This window comes from Mirounga leonina, unplaced genomic scaffold (genome assembly GCF_011800145.1).
Source record: "Mirounga leonina isolate KUSES-001 unplaced genomic scaffold, KU_Mleo_1.0 Mir_170, whole genome shotgun sequence".
In the NCBI taxonomy this organism is placed as follows: Eukaryota; Metazoa; Chordata; class Mammalia; order Carnivora; family Phocidae; genus Mirounga; species Mirounga leonina.
Window position 1 is genome coordinate 21,800,632 of NW_023270433.1, and position 26,496 is coordinate 21,827,127.

The 26,496-nt window shown below is 43.0% G+C and overlaps 1 protein-coding gene across 9 annotated transcripts in view; it reads left to right on the forward strand.

The window, feature by feature from the left end:
• Positions 1 to 26,496, forward strand: part of LPAR1 (lysophosphatidic acid receptor 1) — a 296,026-nt gene that overhangs the window by 158,316 nt on the left and 111,214 nt on the right. Inside the window, exon 1 of one of the 9 annotated variants that reach the window (XM_035016083.1) lies at positions 978 to 1,663. The exons of 2 other annotated variants lie outside the window; for them this stretch is intronic. The gene's annotated coding sequence lies outside the window, so the exon portion shown is untranslated. Of the gene's footprint in view, positions 1 to 977; positions 1,664 to 2,201; positions 2,265 to 2,394; positions 2,662 to 26,496 lie in introns of those variants that run through there. 6 more of the 9 variants (XM_035016074.1, XM_035016081.1, XM_035016082.1 and 3 more) reach the window with 6 other exon arrangements.

The following is a 26,496-nucleotide window of genomic DNA, read 5'->3' on the forward strand; positions in this document are numbered from 1 at the left end:
TGTAAAACATTCTTTTCACTAGATATTGAAGTTTTGGCATTGAGAAATTTAGTTATTTGAGACAGAGAAAATGAGAGACAGAGAGCATGAGAGAGAGGAGGGTCAGAGGGAGAAGCAGACTCCCCGCCGAGCAGGGAGCCCAATGCAGGACTCGATCCCGGGACTCCAGGATCATGACCTGAGCCGAAGGCAGTCGCTTAACCAACTGAGCCACCCAGGCGCCCCTGCCCAATATATTTTTTTAGAGTTTAAGGTCAATGCCTCTCATTATTTGAGAAGAGTGTGTACATGCATTTCTGTACTGTACATGAACATATTGGCACCGTGCATGTATTAACATTTTTAATTTTTCACATTCTAAGTGGATTATTGTAAAATAAACCATAAATTGGTAGGAAAGGAGAGAAAGTGGAATGTTTGATTTTTTAGAAAGGGGGAGCATGGCTGGCTCATTCCGTAGAGCCTGGGACTTACCTCCGGGTTGTAGGTTCGAACCTCACACTGGGTGTAGAGATTACTTAAAAAAAAAAAAAAACCAAACAACTTTTTTTTTTTTTTTTTAAAGAGGAGGATTTGAAAGATTATCTTAAAAAAGAAACCGCTTTAGATAGTAATTGACTAGCGGACAGGTCTTAGCCCTGAGCATCCTGTGAAAACCATAGGCCAACACAGTCAAGGTTCTAAGCAGTCGCGGGCAGCTGGTCACGTTCTGTTAATAAGCACACCTAACTGGTATCTCGAAAAGTGTCCTTTACGAGAAGTCTTCCCCTCCCCGCCCACTGAGGTTTAAAGGGACCTCTCCTTTCTGAAAGCCCGAGATTACCGAGCGACTACCATCAAAGCAGCCCCCCCCCCCCCCCCCCGCCCCATCGCTGTTCTGCGTTTCTTCCTCAGACCTAGCTATCCGTCCAGCCGAGCGAGTCCCCCTGCCTCACTGCTGTCCCGGTCTCTTATGGGCCCTTTCAAAGGCAAGAGCGCGCTCAGCTTTTACCCCTAAACAGCTCCTTCTGATGCGTGGCGGCTCTAGCCCCGGAGCGAGAGGCCGAGAATTGCCCAAAGCCCGGAAATCCTGGGAAGCCAAGGGTGGGAAGCGGGAGGTGGCGCGGCTGGAAAGCCCCCGATGGACCGGGTGTTGTTATAGGACCTGGGCGATCCTCTGTGGCTGCCACTTTTCCCAAGAACGATCCCCAGAGCTTAGTCCGGCGCCGCTCCCGCCCACACCTCCAGGTGTGCATTCCCCGCCCTTAATTACGCTCCTAAAACTGATAGTTTGCACTTGCAAAGTTTCACTGGGAAAGCGGAAGAGAAATGTGTAACCCTGGCTGTGGAGAACTAAGCGAGCACAGTCACGCTTGTTTTGGTCTGCAGACCGAGTCAATGGACAACTCAGAAACAGAGACGTGTGCACCTTTCTAGCAGAAAAGTCGACTCTTGGTTTCTTTGCAGCCTCCAGTTAGAGGCTGTGCTGGGAGAAACTTGGTGTCTTCTGCGAAGTTGAGAAACTGAACTACGAGAAAGGCCCTACTTCAGGGGTTTTGCGGGCCCGCGATGTTTTCCAGAGCTTTGCGAGGGGGACGAGTAGAGCGACAAAATGAAAATGCACCGTGTGGGGGAGCCCACCCAGCCCAGCAAGCTGGCGGGCGCTGAGGCGAGCGCGGGAGGGGTAAGCATCCGAGCCGGCGGCCGCGGGTGGGTCACACGGGGCTGCGGAGGTGGGGGGGGCGGTAAGATAGTGACGGGAGGCTTAGTGCCCCTCCGCCCCCGCCCCGCCGCCGGGGCGGGGAGGTGGCAATGAATGGGGGAAGGGGCGCGCCGAGGGTCGGGGCTCTGGGGGCGTCACACCAGCTGACGGAACGAGCCAGCGGGAGGGAGTCGGGGGTGCGGGAATTGCCGACTTGTGCTACGTGGAGCCGGCAGAAAGAAGGCGGAGGAAGAAAGGAGGCTGGCGTCCGCGCCGCGGCTCCGGCCCTCCCCCGGCGTCCCCTCCCCCGCCGCCCCGGCCAGCGCGCCAAAGCGCGAGCAGGCGGCCCGAGCGGCGGCTGGCGCTCCCCGGGTTGCGACTCCCCCGCCCGCTGCGGAGCGCTGCCCGGATCTTGGGCGGCCTGGACGCCGGCGCCGCGGAGCCCTCCCCGGCTTCCCCGGGGCGGGGGGTGGGCGCAGGGGGCGGCCCCGTTCCGGGAGACCGCCGAGGGGGCGGGCGGAGGGCCGGGCGCGGGGAGCGAGCGCGCTGCGGGAGGCCAGCCCGAGGGCAGCGGCGGGCGCAGGTAAAGGGGCGGGCGCGGCGCGGGGCGGGGGGACGGCGCCCCCTGGGCGCGGAGCCAGTGGCCGCCGCGTCGCTTGCGCCGCCGCACGGCGCGCTCGGCTCGCACTGTCCTGGGGCAGACGGGCTTTGTGGCTGTGCGTGCGAGTGTGCGAGCGAGTGTGAGTGTGCGCGCGCGCGCGCTCGCCTGTGTCGGCTGTGGGTGGGCGTGCGCGCTTGCGAGCTGGCCTGCAGGAGGCGAGGCTCTCGTGGCCTCCGCCGCCAACCAGTTGACCGAGCCCCGGGAGGGAAGTTGCCGCAGCCGCCTGGGCCGCCGGCCCTTCCGTCCCCCGGCCAGGTCAGTGCGCCCCGGGGCCCGCGCTTTGTGCGGCGTCTGCGGCCCGGACCCGCCCAAGTGACACGTAGGTGGCCTCGGGTTACCTGGGTCTGGGTGGGAGCGCGAGAAGGCTTGCAGGGGGTGGGGGGCTCGAAATTACCCCAAAGCCGGGTCCGGGTGGACGTGGAGCGCCAGGGTTCCCCGCGCGCCGCAGCGCGGAGCTCCCGCACCACTTGCTTCTCACGGACGACTCCTTCGTCTCGCCCGAGCTGCGGACTTTCAGCTTAGTTTGTGTGCAGCCGCCTAACAAACACGCTCAGCAAGTAACTGGGAAATTGAAGGCAAGGGAGGGACCTGGCTTAGAGTTGGTAGTTTTGAAACCGACAGGCTCGTTTGGTTTGTGTAGGACTAGTTTGTTATGAATGGATTTAAATTTTATTCTTGTTTTTTCTTTGCTGCCATTTGGCCTTTGATTTGTAGGGGATGACGGCATCCAGGACTTGTTGCTGCCTTCGGTCTGGGGCCTGAGATTGTTGCTCTCTGTCGCTACTTCTTTCTTTTCTTGTTTGTTGAAATCTCTGGGTTTTTCGTAAATGTGGGTTTTCAGCGAGGGCTTGCTTGTTAAAGTTTCACTGATTCCCATTGGAATAGGTGCATATTTGCAAACCTGAATATCGGAAACCTGTAACTGCAGTTATTAGGATAAAATCCTCTATTCCTTCAGGCTCTTCTTGTTTTTCACCTATTTGCATAAGTGTTGTTTGCCCAGCGTAAGCATAACTGTGAAGCCAGTGGTCTGTGATTCAAAGCCTGCGATTCTGGTTAAAGGGAGACTGCACTGGGAAACCTTCTAATTCTCCTAAGAAGCGATTCACTTGTCAAATAGAAGACTAAACCCCAAGGGAAAAGGGTGTTTACTGGAGTTATGACTGTTTGGACTGAACTAAATTGCATACACACACACACACTCACTCACTCTACCATCTAGTTGTTTCTGTCCTTGGTTCTCTAAATCTGGTAGGAGTGAGAAATTTGCCTCAAATGCAAAACTGTGAATAACGATTAGCACTGTATGTTAAGGCCGTGTTTTACTTGACACCGTTTAATTTGAGGATAAAGAAGCTAAGTAACAGTGCGTAGGGGGAAGGCAGGGGCTAGAATGAAGAGTGGGTTATTATAATCCGAGTCCCTATGCTCACAACGTCCCCTAGTGGTCCCACCTTAGCCAGTCAGGTCAGCTTGTTTTCATCTCGAGGTACTCATCTGGAAATGGATGGATTTAATGATCTTTGCTGTTCTTTCCAGCTCCCCCAGGTAATTAGAACCTAGCAGTTGGTTATCCCATGGTAGAACAGTAGTGAGGGCAAGAGGGTCAAAGGTAGAAAAAAAAACTTGCAGTAGGAGATGCCTGGGGGGGGGGTGTAGAGGAAGAACCTAGACCTGGGGGTTGATTTTCCTCTATTTTTTATTTCCTCCTCCACAAGGGCATCAATAATACTCCCCCACATCCCCCTTAATCTTCCATTCTATTACAGTGAGTGAACTTGTTTAGCCTTAAAAGTGATGTGGAGTGGGGGTAACCTCTGTCGTCCGACCTGACCAACTTCCCATTTGCATTAGTGTCTCTCAGGCCCAGCAGCTGCCCAGTGCTGTGGGCACTCAGAGGATCTCAGTATCCCTGTAAATGATGGGGAAAAATACAGAGATGGGAAGGGCAGCCCTTTCAACAGCTTGTGTTTGGAAACTTCTATTTTTGTTTGAAGCTAATATTTACCAAACAGAAATTTCATTTAAAAAAAATTATACCATAGATTTTCAAGGCTTTACTGAATTGGTTCCATTAGACTGGGAAATTCAAGGAAAGTAAAACTCTTACTTGCTAAGTCTTTTTGATACATAATGACACTTAGCCTGAAGTTAGTGATTTTTAGGGCCAAGAATCTTATTTCAAATGCTAAGTAAGGAAAGTTGCAATCTGGGCAGAATACACTGTATCATTTTCACTGGGAAGCTCCAAGTGTTCAGCAAATAACAAGACTTAAAATTTAGTCTGAGGTCAAGATTTTAATATCTGTGCTTAATGTGTGGCTGGTCTTCCTTTAGTTTTTTTGGTACCCATATGCATACACACTTGAGGAGCATGATTTATTTTAAAAGTGAAGTGTGATGTAATAAAACTGGGAACATAGCTTTTGGTTTGAAGTCTCAAAGTTTGCTCTGGCCTTGTTAACTCAGCCTCATACTACTTGGTTTCTTGTTTTTACATATCATGTTACCCCCTCCCTCCCAAATCCCTATTGTGTTATTACGTAGGTATCTCGTGGAGAACTATGGATATCTTAGAAGGTTGGGAGAAAAGGAGAAAATCGTAATTAAATAAGCAATTACAGAATTCCTCCTATAGAGGCGGACACAAAGATGCTAAAAAGAGCGGCAGTGCAGAGGGAAAACATGCAGCTAAGTTCAGTACATAGTAGCTGGATGGCATAACTAGGTGTCAGCTGTAGAATCCAAGAACCCTTGGCATGCTCGGGAATGGAAAATGAACTTCTGACTCTGGGGAAGACTTCACAGAAGGGCCTTGAAGGGTGAAAATGATGCGTCTCTTAAAAGATGAATGGTGGAGAATGAAGATGTAGTTGGGGTAATGAAGGGGTAATGAAGGCTGGAAAGGGACCAGGCAGTAAATTAGGGGGGACCTGGGATGTTATTTTAAGAAGTTGTGCTACGTGGGGTTGGGAAGGGCTAAGTATTAACCCCCAAAATGCAGGAAGACAGTGGTAATGCCTACTGGGGCATCGTGAGGGGTGAAATGTGTGAAAGGACTGAGCTTTGATTCCTTTACATTTCGTTGTAATTCATGGCCAGTGAATGTTAGGGCACCGCTACCAGCTCATCCAGATTATATAAAAATGATAAAATAAATGACACATAGTTTCCTCCTCCACAGTCCTCCCAAACTGATAGTGGCCTTTTGAGAAATTTCGCTGAGCAGAAATTAATGATGCTTGTGAGGCCTTTTGAGCCTGTGAGTTAAAATCACTCGCCAGGCACAGAGCTGACCAAGAAAGCCTTTTGTTTTGTTTAGGGAAGGGCCTGCGAGTTAATGCTAATTTAAACATGACTCGGATGGCAACCAGCATTCTTGACCCTGTTTATCTTACACATAGTATTTAACTACAGCGGTTGAATATTTGTCGTACAGAAGAGAAAGAATTATTACTAGTTTTGAAATGGGGCTAATGCCCTTGTAAAGGGGAGGAGGAAATGATCCAGGGAGGAGGTTGGGGAGAGAGCACTACTTTGGGTACTGCAGTGAGGGCTGACCCAACCCTGAAAATCCTTTAATTGTAATTCCAATAGAAGTAGCTTAATGGTGTAGATGAATACTTCTTTAAGAACCTCCTTCCCGATCATCTGCTTTTTTTCCTCCCTGAATCTCTAGAGCTAAGGTGTCTAGTTTATAACCTCTCAGATAGGAAGAATATCTGTGGGGTCCATCTGAGAGAGAGGCATTTGGCTGCTCTGTCGGTTTCTTCTCTTACCACAGTGCCTCCGTGTCGCAGGTGGGCGTGGATGGCTTTTCAGCTGTATGTCACAGGTGGAGCTGGTCTGGCTAAGGCTTCTAATTGCCTTGAATCGAGATGCTGGGCTACCCAGGAGCCTTAATAAAAGATTAGGTCAGGGGCTTTTCACTATCTTCTGAGTACAATTTGAATGAAGGATCCTCCCACCAGTTTTATCTTTTGCAAGGGAACTTGGGTTTGGCATGTTTAATTAGTTAATTTGAAGGAGCCCAGGGTTAGTATACTCTTGTTTCTTAGAAGGATACTTTTTTTTGTTGTTTCTTTGGTTTTTAGGGAGGGAGGTAAGAGAGGGTGGTGGTGATTGTGATTTTATTTAAATGCCCTGACATTTTTTCCTGCAGGTTGGTATGATTTCACAGTAGCATTGTTGTTACTGACTTATGGAGACTGGGCAAAGAAGATTGTCCTAATACTTTGATGTTAGCTCCTGTCATCCGATCGGTGCTATAGAGACTTTAACCTTGAAGTTCATGTAAAATTCAGATTTCTTTCAGAGATGAAAGAGGACTGCTGTACTGTGTGCATGGATCTAGGTTATAATTTTTTTATTTTTATAGTACTGTTTTGAAAAAGTGCTAGAAATGACAGGGCAGACTCTTAACTTTAGTCCAGTGCTGAAACAAACATGTATAAGCCTGAATGAGCTAGAGCAGGCTGTGTTTGTTGTATTTAATATGGAGATAAAAGAATTTCAAAACCAACCTCTTTCTTTAAAAAAGATAGTTTGACCCATAACACCTGGTCATGGGTCTCTTTGGGGGGTGGGATTTCCCAGGTTGAAACCGTTAAAATGAATTTTGTTCATTATAACCATCAGAGGTGCCTATGCTTATGAAGGTTTAGGACTTACTACCGTAGAGAGTGCTACTGTGAACCATTTCTTTGTGGCAAGTTTCCCTTTATCCATCTTCTTAAATATCAAAACAATGGACTAGATTCGATTTCATGTAAATCCGTCCTCCGTTTTCTTTCTCTGTGTTTGAGTGTTTCTCCTTGACCAATCTTTAAGCTGTCTTCACTCTGAAATTCTGCCCTAACAGAAGGATATTCCTGGCTCTTTGGAAGGAGAACTGATTCAGGGGCAGAGGAGACAAGTTCTCTTCAACCCTAGCAGCACTCAAGTGACTGCCTGCTGTATAATAAGCATTGTGCTAGGAGTCCAGACAGGACTGCTACCCTCCAGGAGGTGCAGACATGTTAACAGATTGGTGTAACAAGTGATTCAGTGTAGCAAGTGTGATGAGCTAGGTGAGCGAGATGAGCCCGTGGCAGTATGGGAACACCAAGCAGAAACACCTTACCTTCAGGGGCGTGGTGGTGGTCAGGGTCAGGGAAGACTGCTGAAGGGTTAGGATTTGGAAGGACCCTAGCAGATAAATCAAGGAACCTAAAAGAGAAAAAAGGGATCAAGATAGAGGGAATCAAAAGGCTTTGTATTTGGGTAAGTCAATATTTCTCTCTTACATCTGTAAAATGGGAATAAGACCTGACATCTGCTTGCCAATTCTAGTTTTCATTTACTTGTTCCTTAATCTTTCATTTGTTCAGTGGTCTATAGATATTCATTGCACACCTACCATATACTGGGAAACAGAAAACAAGGATGTTTTTTCATCTTTTCAGGGAGTTCTGTCATATTTTTTTTTTAAAGATTTTTTTTTTTTAATTTATCTATTTGACAGAGATAGTGAGAGCAGGAACACAAGCAGGGGGAATGGGAGAGGGAGAAGCAGGAAGCCTGCTGAGCAGGGAACCTGATGTGGGGCTCAATCCTAGGACCCTGGGATCATGACCTGAGCCGAAGGCAGACGCTTCTATCTGGTCTATAGATAGAAGGTGCCCCTTCTATCATATTATTTTAATGGAAGTTCTTTTGAAATGCTTCAAATACGGAGCATGCTTATTGAATTATTCTTCCATTTGAGTCTCAGTGGCTTCAGGTAGGTTAGCCTTTCGCTCATAAACAGGAGAAGGAGACAGAGCCTGGTATTCTCATTGTCATTTGATAAACTTGAAATGTTTTGCCGAGATTTACCTGTTTGTGTCAGATCTAGAGACAGCTCTAGCTGTGTCTTACCTGTAACCTTGGCTTGCTTCCATCTCAATTTCAATATTTTTATGTTTTTGAGAGCTTTTATTTATTAGAGAGAGAGCATGGGCAGGGGGGAGGGCAGAGGGAGAGGCAGAAGCAGACTCCCCGCTGAGTAGGGAGCCTGACACGGGGCTCGATCCCAGAACCCTGAGATGATGACCTGAGCCAAAGGCAGACGCTTAACCCACTGAGCCACCCAGGCGCCCTCATTTTGGATATTCTTAATTTTGACCCAACTTGTGTGTTTCTGTATTCAGTTTATGATTTACTAGAATAATTCAAATCTAGTGTTTGTTGGGGAGTCCGTTGTTATGAGGCCACACTATCTCTGTACTTTGCTGTTAATGTAGTTTACTTATCTTGTTTACATCACTGGGGAATGAACACAGTAGAAAGTGTTCGAACCAGAAGAAGGTAGCTGCATTCATTTATAAAAAGATGTGGATTTTGTAATGATTCAAACAATATAGAGGTGTCTAAAGTACATGTAATCACCTCCCTCAGTCCCTTTAACCTTAAGCATGTGATGTAGCTCCTTTGTGAGCAATTTGTTACATAGCCTTCCATACTTGTACTTCTCTTACAGATCTACAAACTTGTTTGTGTATGTAGATATTTACATGTGTGCGTGCAGGTCTGTTTATAGATACCCAAGGACCTGTGTGTATGTGTGTCTGTGGGTGCACACACTCGCTCCTGCCTCTGCTCTAGAGAGTCTGTTAGGAAGGCTGCCACCGTGGCTCAGACCTTTGAAGTCCCAGGAGCATGTGAATCTTCAGAAACAGACCTCCACGCACACATATAAATGGGACTTCTTGAATCGGTGCAGTATGGTATTACTCAGTGAGGTTTCTATCAGAGAGAGATGAATGTCTGGCTGTTATGAACAGAGAACAAGAAAACTATTTCCAGCTGTGTGACAACCGAGACAACAAATATCATTGCAGAGAATGTTATTCTCACAAGGACTGTGCTTCATCTGGGTCTCGGGTGAGGGGAGGAGGGGCCTTTCGGAGCACGTGTTTGGCATCTGCAAACCTTTTGTTAGGTGAAAAACAAGGCGTCTGGGGTAGGCCCGTCCAGCTCTCCAGCAGAGAAGATAGGTGGAGTTCCTTATTCCAGGCAGGTTTCATGGTGCGAGTTTTAAGCGAGGAGCCCCCTTCCGAGGCCATAATCAGACGGTAAGGTGGAGGGCTCTCGCTAAGGGAGACTCACAGCCGAAACAGAATTGCCTTTTGTGAAGGCGCCGCTTTGCCATCTTGGGCTGTGATTTGTTGGAAGAGGGGTTATTGTCCCGTCCAGAAAATGAGGCATTCATTCTGTACTCAGTATTTATTGTAGTTCCGTACAGAACTGCTTGCTGTCCTTGGAGTAGACACGGAGACCTAAAAGTTCAAAGGCTAGGGCAGGATAACTGACTTCCAAATTCGGCAGAATCTGGTTCCCTTGTCACTTTCTCTGAGCCCCAGTCAGTTCAGTTTCATGCGGCCGAAATCTTGGAGCACTTCTGTGGTGAAGTCCTTATGCTTGGCTCAGGAGACTAAAATAAAATAATAATAATAAAGCCACCAAGAAAGTATGGTCACTGCTCTCAAGTAGCTCATAAACATGGAAAGCCATGGAAATAAATGCCTGAGATCGGGCAGACAGTGATAAATATTTTAACAGAGTGCCATCTGAACATCTGAGGATGGAGAGAGTAACTCTGCCTTGGAGGTGAGGAAGGATTTGCAGCAGGATTCTGGCCTCCGTGCCCAGTTTGGCTGAGAAGCTCATTCCACATGGAAGCGTAGAAGGCGCAGGCGCTGCGGGTGAGTGACCGGTTAGGGTTTGTGGCAGAGTTAGGTAATGCTTCGGGTCAGTCTTGCAGTGCCAACAGGCAGAGCCATTGGGAACCAAACAAAGAAAAGGGCATGTCGATGCCATTAGCAGATGGGACATGACAGTATAAGAATTCTTCCAGTGAGGCATGTTGGTTTTAGGCAGAGATTTTGAGCTGGTGGCTGGAATTTGAATTTGAAGCTTGGCTGAGAGGTCAGAGCTTGGCAGTATTGGGGAGTAATTGTTATATATCAGAGTAAATACCAGTGAAATTTACAGGATAAGCTGAAGAGCACTTTTAGAGTGAGAAGAGTGGTATATATATATTTTTTAATATAAAAATGTAAAAATTCTCCTCCAGCTTTATTGAAGTATAATTGACAAATAAAACGGTAAGATATTTAGTGCAAATGTGATTTGATGTACATGCACATTGTGAAAGGGACCCTCACCCTCAATATACTTGGTGTTTTAACAAGGACAAGATGTATTTTGATTCTTTAGGCTGTTTTTCTCTCTAGCAGGTGACTGAAATAGTCTTACAGGCTGTCACACATTCACTGAGCGCCCACGATGGCTTTTCTTGATGAGGTGGTCCTGGGATGATACAAAGAGGATGGAGTTCCAGCTTGATGTTCCTTTGGGTGCATAAAAGCTCCCGAAACAATCCATTCCAGCAAACGAAAAGACAATTCTGAAACTAATTAGAAGGCTAGTGGTGGTTTGGGGGCTGAGAGGAGTTGCAAAATATAGTTTTAATTTACTGCAGGACTAACAGCAGTGAAAGTCCTATTACTGTCATTGCTATAATAAAAGAGAAGCTGAGAAACTTAGCAAAACTCTGGAAACCCTATTAGCGTAAAGACCAGATGTAGGAACCCCAACACGTTTGTTGTGGGGATTTATAAAATCTGGTCTAGTACATGTAAGCTTCCATTGCCTGATGAAGGTAAAAGTAGGATACAGTATAACTTTGCTGTTTACTTGTTTTTTTTTTTTTTTAATTTTCTAATTGTGTATTTCCATTTTGTATAATTACATTGGCATGGCTTCCTGCATGTGAGCTAGAACAAGGATAAATCTGTTCTTAGTCGTTTTCTCTCTAGGCCATTATGATTCTTTAAAATTACACTCTTTTCCATTTGATAATAAAAACAGTACGTGCTCATTTTAGAATTTGGAAAGTATAGGAGACTCAGCCATAGTGCTGTCCTTCAAAAATAACTTCCTCATTCCATTTTGGGATCATTTCTTGGAGTTTTTCAAATATTTGATCTTCCTGAATAGTCAGTAGCATTCTGTGTTGTTTCTTAAGTATACCTGGCATTAAAATCTTCCATTTTTAATTTTCAGTGACAACATGGTAGTCACAATGTTTAATTAGTTCCCATCTCTGCTTGCTTCTAATCTCTTTATTTTAAGGGTGTATGCTTCTCTGCCATCTTTCAGTGCTGGTGTTCCCAGAGCTTCAGCCTTGCTCTGAACAGTCTCCATGGGTGAGCTTATCTACACAGCGGACTGTGGTTCCCAGGCCTTTGCCATGGACTGTGACTTCTCCCTAGAGTTCTCTGTTCCCTGGTATCCATATGCTTGCTCTCTTTCCATTTTTAGGTCTCAATTCAAATGCCACTTTGTTAGTGCAGCCTGCCCTAATGACTACATTTAAGATTGTATGACCTTTCCCGTTTATCCGACATGCCTGATTTTTTTTTTCCCCTCCACTGTATTTTTTGACTTTTGACTTTTGACTTCTTAAACAAGGGAAAGTGGTTTTTTAAATTTTTCTTAGTTACTGCTCTTTTCCCCATGCTTAGTACAGTCCCTTGCACATAGTAGAACTCAGATTTTCTGAAGAAAAAGTCTTTTGAAAGGACATTTTATGAATTAAAAATTAGTATACTGAGCATGTTATAATGCATAACCTGTGGTCTTGAGTGCTTGGGATTTACAATCTAGGGGAGGAGGCAGCCTTGAACAAGTAACTCACAGTGTGATTGGAATGATTGAGAAAAGCAGGGTGTCCTGGAAGAGTGGAGTAGGGAGACCAGCTTTGGGAGGGTGGGAAGAGTTTTTTGGAGAAAGCTGTATTTATACTGAGGTTGGAAAGATGAGTTGAATTAGTTCAGTGAAACTGGGAGGATGGAAGAGGAAACAAGACCTTGATACAGAAAAGGAAGGGGTAATTTGGGGAAAATACTGAGGAAAATCAGAAGTCTGGGCCTCACTTCTTGAGTTGAAATTAGGTCATTTGTTTTAAATGATGAAATTGCGTGAGGGTGGAGATTGATCAGCTTTGGCATTTTTGATATATAGTACTTCATTCCAACAATTTTGAATTATTTTTGCTAATTTTGCCCGTCATTGAGGGAGAAGGAATTTTCAGTCTAAAAGTAGCAATGTTTTTAATGGACCTAGCTTAAATTCTGTTTTGTGCAAGAAAAATGCTGTGAAAATGTAAAACAATACAGGCAAAGTAAACATTCTTGTTAATACCTGACTTCATCAGGAATGCTATTGATGGTTCCCTATGATGTGGCCGATTACTGCTTTATCGCACACATGTAATCTTTTGCATAAACTTCCTTTATCATAGTAACTAAGTGAGGTTTGTACAGTTTGACTTTCTGGTCAGTTGCAGGTTTTGTGTTGTGATGCTTGAAAAGAGCAGGATTTTCTCTACGTGACAAGTACAGATAGGTTTATTAATTCAGCCACTATAATATTATTCTCATTTTCTCTGCCCTGGTTCTGTTGTAGACTGATAATGGTCCTTCAGTCTCTGTCTACAAATGGGCTTTTGTCAATTTCTTTATAGCACTTTCTGTGTGTCAGCAGAATATTAAATAAAGATTCCTGTTGGGCCTTTATTATGTGTTTATTAATGTAAAATAATCCTCTGCATCTGGAACCACACCCTACTTTTTTCCTGAGATTAATATTGCCAATCTGCTTTTTTGTCTTTGTCTGAAAAGACTTCACTCGTGCTTTGATTTTAAACTTCCGGTGTCCTTTTATTTTATATTTTTTTGCCTATAAACATTTATTTATTTATTTTAAGAATTTTATTTATTTGACAGAGAGAGAGCACAAGCAGGGGGAGCAGCAGAGAGAGAGGGAGAAGCAGGCTCCCCGCTGAGCAGGGAGCCTGATGCAGGGCTTGATCCCAGGACTTTAATCCCATGGCCCTGAGATCATGACCTGAGCCAAAGGCAGCCGCTTAACTAACTGAGCCACCCAGGTGCCCTGCCTATAAACAGTTGGATTTTGTTTTAGCATACCTCTTAAGGGAAACGTATGGCTTTTACGTTTATTGTTATAACCCACATGTTTGAACCTCATTCTTACCCTTAAGTTTTCTCTTTGTTATGAAAGGTACCATAGCCTTGAGTAAAAAGAACTGGCTTGCCTTTTTCCATCAGTATTTCGCCGTATGGGCTTGCATAAATTACATAATGTCTTTAAGCCTACAGATTTCTATTTGTAAAGAAACAACACACAAACACACAGAAATCCGGAATTAATGGTTTAAAAATGTTTGGCACACTGAATGCGTTAGCTTTTACTGTTTTCATTGTTGATAGATTCAGTCATGTGAAATTGTTGGTAGTTGGTTGCTCTTGACCTATAAAAATGGCAGGTTTTGTATGGGTCAATCTAATATGCTTCCTGCCTTTTTTTTTCTCTTTCTGTGCCTTGTTCAGTACATCCATAGTATTTTGAAGTGGTCAAGTCTAGTTTTCAATTTTATAAGTGATTGTCTCTGTTTTCCAAATACATTCCTAAACCTGGGTTTCTCTGGTTCTCAAAGTCAAAGAACTAAATTACTTTGATCCCACTCCTCTGCACAACAAAGAATTTAGTATGCCTTAATTATTCTTGCCTTCTTTCCCCTTCCCAATTTCTTTTTTAAAGATTTTATTTATTTATTTAACAGAGAGATTGATAGCGAGCGAGGGAACACAAGCAGAGGGGAGTGGGAGAGGGAGAAGCAGGCTTCCCGCTGAGCAGGAAGCCCGCCCGATGCGGGGCTCGATCCCAGGATCCTGGGATCATGACCTGAGCCGAAGGCAGACGCTTAACGACTGAGCCACCCAGGCGCCCCTCCCCTTCCCAATTTCCATTATACATTTAATACATAAATTTATACATGTTTTACCTCCGAAACTCTAAGTATAGACTTCAGATTTTTGTCTTCTATTCTGTAATAAAATCTGCCACTATATTTTGCATGTGTCTGTTTTGACCCTCATTAGCTCTTGTGGCCACTAGGCCCCTTGCTTTAGCTGGCTCGAAAGGTATCTCCTGTGTAGTTGGGGGATTTCTTCATATTTATCCGGCCAATGGCATCTTCTGCATTCCTGAGTTAGACTCAGGACTTTTCCTACATTCATCAGAGCATGTGTCTTGTTGAAGTTCAAAAGATGCAGTGTGCATCTTTCAGATTTATGTGGTCTAAGAATGTGCTGCATATCCATCTTTCAAAGAGTGTAGTGGAAATAATGGCTTGATTTTGGCTTCCCCCCCACCTCTTTCTAGTACTGTTGCTGATCTTTGCTGTTTGGTGCACCTTCTTGAGCATTTTAATGGGAAGTTGGGAGGAGTTGTATTGGGACATCTGGTTTAGTGGCTTTCAACGTGGTTTTTTTTTTTTTTTTGACCATGCCCCAAGGTTAGCAGTGGTTATATACGTGAATAAAACAAGTTTCATGCAGCTTAACTACAAACAGAAAACTATAACATTTTTTGTCCCTATGTTTTCTATTATGGTCTGTTCATTTTCATTAAAAAATGCTGGTCATAACTCAGAAATTTTGAAAACAGTGATCTGGTGTGTTACTGCTCTATGTGGAATTAGGGCCACTCATTATTCAACATGTCTTTATTATGTACAATACCAGTTCCTGTGCTGGGAGCTGGGAATGGAGTGGTACATAAAGTAGTCATTATCACTGGAGGCATGAAGCATGGAGTCTGGTGGGAAGGGGGATACTGACCAAATGATCACTCACATATATACTTACAAAATATGAGCATTCGAAGGGAAGAAGAACAGGGAGTTTCAAAACAGATTAAATGGAGAACCTTCTCTGACTTTGGAGTGAGTCAGGATTTCCCTGGGGAAGTGACATTTGATTAGCTCTGCAGAATGAGAAGGGGTTAACTGCAGGGCTGAGGTGGGTTGTGTGAACATGGGACTGTAGAGTCATGGAAGAATTGAGTAATAGAAGCGAAATAGAGTACTAGAAGTGAATGACGGAAGGCGGGCCTTTTGGTCTGATGAGTTGGCAATTTTTTGTGATACATAGTGGGCCTTTCTATTTGTGACTTTCCTTCCCCCACTTAACAAAATTCAGGTAGGAATAGAAAGGATATTTTTGGGAGGTAGGTGTAGGTGTATGTTTTGAAGCCGTTTTATATTATAGCAATTTTGTGGCTTGCTCTGCTTTAGGAACTGTATAAAGCTCTGCCTGGATATGTAGATGTAGTTTTGGTTGGATTAAAAAAAAAAATACTCATATAGCGTTGTTAGCAATTTAGTACCTAAGCATAATTCGGAAGGAAGTAAAACACGGAAATTAAGTTTTGGTAAGTGAGGACCAGGTGGTTGGGTGGATGTTTCATAGCTTCTCAGTGGCTTTTTTGTTTCCAATAATGGAATTAGGAATTATTACTGTGAGGATTTTTTTTTTTTATTTTGCCATAGTAGGATTTTTAGGGTTCTCCCCTCACCTTTTGTAAAGCTGTGTGAAGAGGTTTTTTTTTTTTTTAAATATTTTATTTATTTATTTATTTGAGAGAGAGAATGAGAGAGCATGAGAGGGGGGAGGGTCAGAGGAAGAAACAGACTCCCCACTGAGCAGGGAGCCCGATGCGGGACTCGATCCTGGGACTCCAGGATCATGACCCGAGCCAAAGGCAGTTGCTTAACCAACTGAGCCACCCAGGCGCCCCTATTTTTAAAAATTTTTTTAAAGATCTTATTTATTTATTAGAGAGAGAGAGCACATGAGAGGGGGGAGGGTCAGAGGGAGAAGCAGACTCCCCGCCGAGCAGGGAGCCCGATGCGGGACTCGATCCCGGGACTCCAGGATCATGACCTGAGCCGAAGGCAGTCGCCCAACCAACTGAGCCACCCAGGCACCCCTGTGTGAAGAGTTTTTTTTAAAAATATATTTTAAATTGGGAATTCATAAAGTAAATTTGAAACTAAATGAGACAGATGCGAGATCAGGAGTCAAGTGCCAATTTTGTCACCAGTGTCCGTGGGCCTTTGATCGTACCCACGCTTTCCAGGCCTTCAGGTCGTTGTCTTAAAAGAGGGCTTGGTCAGACTGAGAAAGACACGTACCATATGATTTCACTCAGAAGCAGAATCTAAAAAACAAATGAACAAAAGAATCGGACCTATAAATTCAGAGAACAAACTGATGGTTGCCAGAGAGGAGGAGGTGGGGGGATGGGCAAAGTGAGTAAAGGGGATGGGTGGGTGGGAGATACGGGCTTCCAGTTGTGGAATGAGTAAGTCATGGGAATGAAAGGTCCAGCATAGGGAGTATAGTCAATGATACTGGAATAGCGTTGTGTGGTGCCGGATGGTAGCTACTCTCGTGAGCAGAGCAGAACCTAGAGAGAAGTTGAATTACTATCTCGTACACGCGAAACTAATGTGACATTGTCCACTGTACTCAAGTAAAAAAATAAAAATAGAGGACTTGAATCAGTTTGCACTAATCGTTCTCATTCGGTGACTCTGTACTTTTTATTTTCAACTTTGCTCTGGCTGTTTAATGTTCAAAGAACATTGAGCTAATTTAGTCTGACAAGCTCAAGCTAAATGTGGGAGAACTCCAGGTATTTACGTCCTTATGTGTATTGTAAGGCTAGGCTCATTGGATGACACATCTAGTGCTTTTCTCGGCAACATGGATGGGTGGGCAAAGATTAGGACTTTCCTGGGCAGATCTTTACGGCTTTACCATCCTGGTTTGCAGTTTGCCCATACTTGAAAAATTTTTTTTTTTTTAACCTTTGAGAGTCTCTGAAGATGAAAAATCATCTTCATTCAGTTTATTTTCTGAGTATTTGCTTTGGGGGAAATGTGCAGTATCTAAGTTATATATAATCCACATTTTATAAAAACCAATTGAACAGTGAGTGATGTTATTTCAAAGAGACTTAAGAGCTAAGGAATCACATGGAGGACTAATTCAGTTTTAATGACTATTCCAAGTTTAAGGAATATTTGATAAAGAATGGGTCTTATGTGGAACAGAAGAAAAATACTTGACTCCATTTTTCGTACACATTAAAAGAGTTGATTAAAGTAGATTTTTTTGTAATTTCAAAATTTTAAGTCACTATTTTACTTAGGAGTGCTTTATTTCACTTGCTCTTATTTTTGAGTAAAATATACTTGAGGAAAAAAGACAAGATGCATGCTTTTTCTGTTTGAGCTTTATCTAATTCCTCATTCATAGTATTTATTCAAGTTCAGGTAGCTGTGGGTATTTTACTTAGTGTGTTTTGATGCTGATTCATCAGCTAATATTCCTTTATTTGCTTTTGAATTATCTTCTCTTTAAGCTCATACTGTATGGAAACCTGGCCAGGACCTCAGGGCTCCTGATGTGGGACGAGGCAGGGGCAGGTCTTGTAGCTGGTGGTTGGGATCCAGGTTGGGCATAAATCCAGGCAGGTAATAGGCACAGGTATTGCTTAAGGCTAGTACTGGAAATAAGTGAATCAGAAGGGTTTGGAGTTATGGAGTTAGGTTAAGTTCAAGGCATACAAAGCTAGAAAGAGGCACAGAGTGTTCTCATGCACTGCCCAGTGTTCTCAGGAAAGGCATCCTGGATAGCTCTAGGAGAAAAGTTGTGTAGAAAGAAATCTACAACTCCCTGGAGGAATTTTATCTTCAGAGTTAGGAGCATCACTTGAACATCTCTGTTTGTTCAAGGGAATGTCAACCCTCAAGCAGGACTTTGTCATCATGACCTTGGGAAATGGAGTCTTGGCAACTCTTCAAGCATTTGGCCACCTCAACGTGGAGTACCACAAATCACAAATTCTTATCTGATTCAGGGATTAGGGACCTTGTTAAATACCTTCTCTAGTAGCAAGAATCAGCTCAGGTTTCATGTCTAAATATATTATTCCTATAATAGTTACTGTAAAACATACTTACCATTCCATTAATTTTGGGAAAAAAGTTTTAAACGTGCCCATTGCTGTTATGGCAGAGGTTAGTGGACTATTTGGGGCTAATTCTAATACAGGGAGAATGCACTGACCTAATCATTTACTTACCTAGGTCCCTTCCTTTTTCATCCCATTTTGATGGTGGAATAACTCAGCTAGTAATTTTTCAGTAAACATATCTTAAGGTATTTAAAACTGTTCAACTCCTTTAAAAAATGTTTTTATATAAAAACACTGATTAGAATATTCTTTAAAATGCTTAAAAATTTTCTGAAACCAGACATTATGAAACCACTGCATTGTGGCAATATTTAAATAAACAAACCCACTCATGTTTGCAGTTCCCTAATGTAGTATATTTTTCATTTAATCATGTTAATTTTATGGCCTATTTCCACTGTGGTCTATTTTATGGTCCACTTCTACCTAGAGTTAACAAATGTGTTTTTGTTTCTGTTCACCATTTTCTTTTTTAAAAAAGTTAATTTTTTTAAATTCAAGTATAATAAACATACAGTGTTATATTTGTTTCAGGTATACAATATAACGATTCAACAATTCTCTGCATAACTCAGTGCTCATCACAATAAGTGTACTCTTAATCCCCTTCACCGATTTCACCCATCCCCCCACCTACCTCCCCTTGGCAAACACCAGTTCTCTATATTCAAGAGTCTGTTTTTTTGTCTCTTTGTTTTTTTTTTTTTTTTTAATTCCACGTAGGAGTGAAATCATGTGATCATCTTACTGACTTATTTCACATAGCATTATACCCTCTAGATTGATCCATGTTGTTGTAAATGGCAAGGTTTCATTCTTTTTTGTGGCTGAGTGATACTCCATTTGTGTGTGTGTGTGTGTGTGTGTGTGTGTCTTCTTTATTCATTCATCTATGTATGGACACTTGGGTTGCTTCCATATTGTGACTATTGTAAATAATGCTGCAATAAACATAGGGATGCATCTATCTTTTTGAATTTGTGTTTTTGTTTTCTTTGGGTAAATGCCCAGTAGAATTACTGGATCATAAGGTAGCTCTATTTTTAATTTTTTGAGGAACGTCATACTGTTTTCCACAGTGGCTGCACCAATTTGCATTCCCACCAGCAGTGCATGAGGGTTCCTTTTTCTCCAGAGCCTTGCCAACACTGTTATTTCTTGTGTTCTCAATTTTAGCCATCCAGACAAGTGTGAGGTGATATTTCATTACTTTTGATTTGCATTTCTCTGATGATGAGTGCTGTTGAGCATCTTTTCATGTGTCTGTTGCCCATCTTTATTCTTTGGGAAAATGTCTATTCATATCTTCTGCCTATTTTTAAATTGGATTACTTGTTTTTTTGGTGTTGAGTTGTGTAAGTTATTTATATAGTTTGGATACTAACCCTTTATCAGATATGTCTTTTGTAAATATCTTCTCCCATTCAGTAGATTGTCTTTTGTTTTGTTGATTGTTTCCTTAGCTGTGCAGAAGCTTTTTTATTTTGATGAAGTCCCAATAGTTTAATTTTGCTTTTGTTTCCCCTGCCTCAGGAGACATAGCTAGAAAAATGTTTCTATGACTGATGTTAAAGAGATTATTGCCCATGTTTCCTTCTAGGAACTTTATGGTTTCAGGTCTCACATTTTAGGTCTTTATTTTATGTATGCTGTAAGAAAGTGGTCCAGTTTTGTTCTTTTGCATGTAGCTGTACAGTTTTCCCAATACCATTTGTTGAAGAGACCGTCTTTTCCCCATTGTACATTCTTGCCTCTTTTGTTGTAGATTCATTGACCATGTAAGCATGGGTTTATTTGTGGGCTATTTTATTCTATTGATCCATGTGTCTATTTTTGTGCCTCTGCTGACCATTTTCTATTTACTGTTAGATGTGACCGTATTGTCTGAATCATTGTATTTTTTAATAGCCTAATAGTAATCCATTTGGATTAAGTTGTTAAACTGTGTTCATTTGACCATTGTCCTATTTTTGGACATTTAGTTTTCTCATTTCTTTGCTATTTTAAAAAACACTGCACCCAATGGCTTATGTTATTTTCTGAGACTAATGAAGAGTGGGATCACTAATTTGAGAGTAATATCATATGATTTCCAAGTATATTAAAAAAGGTTTTCTAAATAAACTTATAAATTACATAAGTAATATGTGTTCATTGTAGATATAAAAAAATATATAAAGGTAAAAACTAGCTACAGTTACCACCTGGAGATAGCAATTGTCAACTTTTTATGAGATATTTCCTTCTAATCTCTTGGTACATTTTATAGGGTCAGAATTTTATTGGGTACAATGAATATCCTGTCCTTTGTCTTAATAGTATATCCTAATTAAAGGTGACCTTAATTCCAGCAGTAGCTCTACCTCACTTCAGTGAACACCTTTTTGTGCAAGGCTTTTTCTGCATTTCAGATCATTTTTTTTAAAGACTTATTTATTTATTTAAATATAATTTTTTAAAGATTTATTTGAGAGAGCGAGAATGAGAGAGAGAAAGAGAGAGTACATGAGTGGGGGGAGGATCAGAGGGAGAAGCAGGCTCCCTGCAGAGCAGGGAGCCCGATGTGGGACTCGATCCCGGGACTCCAGGATCATGACCTGAGCTGAAGGCAGTCGCCTAACCACCTGAGCCACCCAGGCGCCCAAGACTTATTTATTTTTTTAGGGAGAGATCACGCATGTGCACAGGGGTGGGGGGCAGAGGGAAAGAGGGAGAGAAGCAAACTCCGCGCTGAGCATGGAACCCCACGCAGGGCTTGATCTCAAGACCCTGAGATTGAACCTGAGCATAAACCAAGAGTCAGAGGCTTAACTGACTACGCCACCCAGGCACCCTCAGATGATTTCTTTAGAGTAGATTCCTAGTTACAGTCTTAACTGCCTCAAAAAGTAGGGATGATTTTTATGACTAGTGATGAGAAATGATTAAATTGCTTTCCAAAACAATGATAACACTTCACACTACTACCAGCTGAATTTAAGAAAAATTTAAAGATTGAAATTTGTGTAAATGTGGATTTGTAGAACTTGGGAAATGATCAGAGCAACAAGCTTTAATAATAATCAGTCCTGGATGATACTGAGTGGAACTGATCTGACCTCACTAGTGGATATACTTCTCTCCTTTGTGGTGATATTTTCACTCCCCCCTCAGTTTTATATTCTAACAGAGAACATCTTCTTGAGGTTTCCCTCGGTCCTGTACTCTTTGATGCACAGATTTTAATATGCCATAAAATATTTTGTTTTAACTGCATTCACTGTATCAGCTGATTGTGGAATATTCCTGGTTAATAGGCTTCTACAAAAGAACTGGTTAACTACTAGCAAATGGAACAAATATTCTAAAAATGGATAGCAAGTAACTAAAAGTTATGTAGTATTTATACCTGTACTTGTTTACCGTGTTTTCCTGAAACTTGTCCCCATGATGCCTTCCAGACACCATTGGTATTAAGGACAGAGGCCACTTTTATTCTTCTGAGGAAATTAAATGATCTTACTTAAGAAGGAGGTAGTTTACCATTTCATTCATAACTGGAAGTAATCACATGTGATGTAATTCAATTTGACAATAAATGATTGCTTATTAGACTCTAGAGATACAAAATGAGTGAGAGGAAGGCCTTGTCTTTAAAAAACTGACCAACGGTAGAGGTGGGAACTAACTGAAAATACTGTGTTAGTTGTGCATTTCCCTCCTGAAGAAAAATAAGTTTAATATGCACAGGAAGGAAATGCAGAGAGAAAAAGAGTGTGAGTTTAAGCAAAGATCAAGATGGAGGGTCCCCTGAGGGGTCCTACCCACGTTATTAGGAAAGGACCTCACATTTCACTCTTCTTCCTAATAGTTGACACGAAGAGGGGACATGATCAGCTCTATGATCCGGACACCTGTGAGCATTAGGACTAAAGAGAGTGCACAACTGTTCATGGCCCTGGGAGGAGAGAAGATTTTATTTATGGTTCTTGAAACATGAGATATGTTAGTATAATTAACAATGTCTCGAAGCACAATCTTTATAATGAATATAACAGTGGAGTTCAAAAAATAATGTTGCTCAATATGGGTCAAGGGCGTAATGCCAAAGCTTATCTCAGAAGAGCAATTCTGTGGGAGTCAAAGCAAGATAGTTCAGACAAGTAGCCCTTTGCTGGTGTGGCTCTGTCCAAGGATAGACCTTCCATGTTCCTTGTGGGACAGTGGGCTCGGTACCTTTCAAGATATTGCCTGTGTATGTTATTTCTCACAAAATATTTTTGGTAAAAATTGAGTAACAGTTGAGTTCAACTTAACACTGCATCCTTTCCTTGTAACTGGCAAAGTGTGTATCTGTGTGCTTTAAGCATCAGTCCCATTGAGGGTAGCGTGAACATGGATCAGTCTATGAACCACAGGTAGTCAGGCTATGAAAATGCCCATAGGTGTGTTCTGTAGCTTTTTCTCCTCAAGAAGTAGAAGGAAGAGAAATGAAGGCCCTGACATTGTGTGCCTTTGGCTAAATGAACTTGGCTCCCTCTGCATTTTATTTAGTGCAAGGTTTTAAAATGTATGACAGCGAGCAGTCATTATGATTGGTTTTAAAGCAAGCATGCTTTCTGTATCATGCACATTTAAGATGTGTTTTTGCTAGATACTTCATTGATTTATGATACCTGGTTGGTCCTGTGGGTATTTGTGTTGGTGACACCTGCCAAAGTATGGTCACGGTGTAATATGAAGAATGTATAAATTCCAGAGGCAGCAAAGAGCAGGTAGTAATTAATCTGGGTGGGGAGGAGGTTCGTAAAAGGTTTCATTGAGAAGTGATTCTGAGCCTGAGACTGGAAGGATGACGTAGGTGTTTGCCATAGAGTTTGGACAAGGGAGGCTCTTCCCCTCCTTGAGCCAAGTGAGTGTGTACAGATGTTGCCTGGATCCGCATTATGTGTTAGGGAAGTTCTAGGTGGATCCAAAGTGAGGGAGCTTAACGAGCAAAGGAGGTTATGGCTGAAGCAGGAAGGAGTTGGAAGACTCTGTATGCTATTCTCCAGGAGGTCTGACTTGAGGCAGTAGGGAACTGTGGAAGGGCTTGAAACAACATTGGCCTGGTAGATTTCTGTCTCAGGAAGATGATTCTCCACATAGCCAAGTGAAATGGGAGGTGGAAGCGACTGGAATATCCTAGGAGGGGATAATGAGAGCCTGAATTAAGGCAGTGATAGTGGGTTTGGAGGGAAGGAGGCAGAGGTGAAAGATATTTAGGAGGATGAGGAGTAATAATGGAATCACCAAACATTCACCAAGATAGAGATGTCAGAGAGAATAGGGAGGGCATGAAAAGTGTATGAGTTTGCTAGGGCTGCCATAACAAAATACCACAGACTGGGTGGCTTAAACAATGGAAATTTTTCTCACAATTGTGGAGGCTGGAAGTCCCAAGACCAAGGTATTGGAGGGTTGGTTTCTTCTGAGACATCTCTTCTTGGCTTGTAGATGATCTCTCCCTGTATCTTCACATCTTTCCTCTGTGTGTACACGTACAAATTTCCTTTTCTTGTAAAGACACTTGACATATTGGAGTAGGGCACACCCTGATGACCTCATTTTAACTTAATTAACTCTTTAAGGACCCCATGTCCAAATAAGGGCAGATTTTGAGGTACTAGGGATTGGGACTTCAACATATTAATCTTTGGGGGATACAGTTCAGCTCTTAACAGGGAAGCTACCTGGTGACTCTAGTATGCATCCAGGTTTGAAGAGGCGTGGTCTAGGCTGTGTGTGGTGGGTAAGCCAGAGAAGATACGTGAAAAAATGGCCCAGATTATTCAAGTGATGGGCAGTAGGGAAGAGCAGAAGAGGAAGGGAAGAACTTAAAGGGGGTTCTTGCCTGATGCCTACTGATTTCTCTATGATGGATGTGAAAGTTATGGAGCTTCTTTGGAAGGATTAAAGGCTTAGAAGAAACACCATGAGAAATGGAAGAGAGCAGAGAGAAGTGACAGCATTAACAGCTGTTGTTGTGGGCTCTGCTGAGATTAGAATACATCTTCATCTTGTCCTTCAGTTTTCTCCATGGGACCTCTGGAGGCTGTGAGTGGGAGCAGAACAGGCAGTTTGGAGTTTAATCAGAATTGGGTGTTAAAGGGCAGAAAGGAGCCTGAGAGGTAGCAGGTTGGTGTGTGGAGAGCTCAGGGGGTGGACCGTGGCATTTTGATTGGACAGGGCTGATGAGCCGGGGAAACAGAGGGGTGGGAAGCTGGGAACTTGACATCCAAGGGCAGATATATTGTATGTGAGTGAAAACAGCTGTATGAATGTCCAGTTCCAGTTAGAAAGGGGGATTTTGAAGTGTCACAGGGTGATTCTGAGTAATGAGGGGTCTAAGCAGAGAGGTCAGACTTTTGAATATGTTGAAATTGCCCTTGATAAAGATTTGCTTGATAACTGCGTTGTTTCGAAGAGGGAATGGAGGGCCGAGGGATTTAGTAGATAATCTTTAAGGTCCCTTCCAGTCTCCTGATTTAACAGAATGTCATTTTTTGGGTCACTATTTGTTTTTTTCCTTTCCTTTGTTACTTTGGAATTGGAGCAATCTAGAAAGCAACCGTATGACAATTCCATTTTTATTGATCCCCTTGCAATTGTAAATGTTTGACAGATTATGGTCTGCTTGGTTCATAGAGTTCACACAGGGTGAAGAAGTACATTGGTCAGAAAATGTCTCCACCAAACTGCTGGCTTTTGAGGCCTATCATGGGCAATTATAACAGGAAAGAGGGGAGTTACTGAAATTCTTTTTAAGGTAACATTAATTAGATTCATCTTTTACCACATGGTAAGGATCATCGTTATTACACTTACCATTTTGGGTTTGGATTTTAGCCCCCTTTATTGTGGATTTGTTGGTCCTGGGCATTTTCAGATTTAGTTTTGTGGTAGGATGTTTTGTCTGCAGTTTGCATCTGTATTTGGCAGGAGAATGAAGTGTATTTTGAAAAACTAGGACCCAAAACAACAGAAAGAATTGTGACGGGTACAGTTTGTGTTCAGGATTAGGATTTCTCCTTGATATTTGAAGAAATAACTTTGATCCTCATCCCTGCATGTAAAAGTGACTCTTGGATTTTGGTTCTTGTTGCTGCAAACACAGACTTTGATTTTGAGTTTGCTTACCTGGGGAAGAATGTTTTCTTTTTTCTTTTTTTCAAGATTTATTTATTTGACAGAGAGAGAGACAGCGAGAGCAGGAACACAAGCAGGGGGAGTGGGAGAGGGAGAAGCAGGCTTCCCGCGGAGCAGGGAGCCCGATGCGGGGCTCGATCCCAGGACCCTGGGATCATGACCCGAGCTGAAGGCAGACGCTTAACGGCTGAGCCACCCAGGCGCCCCCGGGAAGAATGTTTTCTAAATCGCATAAAGCTTCGTTTGAATACGGCAGAACTCTACAACATTCTAAGAGTGCAACAACAACCTTCACAAAGCCACAGGCTGAATCCAACTGGTGTGTCCTGTAGAGTCACAGGAATTCCCCTTCTCTGTTGCTTGGGATTTCCTTCCTTCTCTCCTCTTTTGGCAGGTTCCTCCACATTGAACGGTTTCTCAGCTTTGTACCACTTACCTCCAAGGATCAACCATGAATAATTGCTTTAGGCTGTTTCCCCAAATTTAGCCCCATCCAATACTCAGGCCTCTCTCCTCTTCCTCCTAGTACTACATCCCAGATAACTGTTCTTTTTTAGGGACAAGCTTGGACGGAACTAAAAGAAGTGATTACCATTATTTGGTTCGAATCCCAGTTGAGCCATCAATTGAAATCAAGTTAGATGGTACTGGTCATTTCATTTCTGCCTTTGTGGACTGCCAGGAGATGGAGGGAGAGGGCGAGGGAGAATTGTGTGTGGTAAAGCAACAGCAATTTAGCAGTCATGGGGTAGGGCACTGGTGCTCCCTTGTTCCTGTGTGTCACAATCACCAGAGTATATTGAAAATTCAAAGTCCCAGGCCCTCTCACAGTGGTTCTGATTCATGCAACTTGGGAAGGATCCAGGACTTTGCTTTTTTTTTTTTTAAAGATTTTATTTATTTATTTGACAGAGACACAGTGAGAGAGGGAACACAAGCAGGAGGAGTGGGAGAGGGAGAAGCAGGCTTCCCGTGGAGCAGGTAGCCCGATGCGGGGCTCGATCCCAGGACCCTGGGATCATGACCTGAGCCGAAGGCCGATGCTTAACGAGTG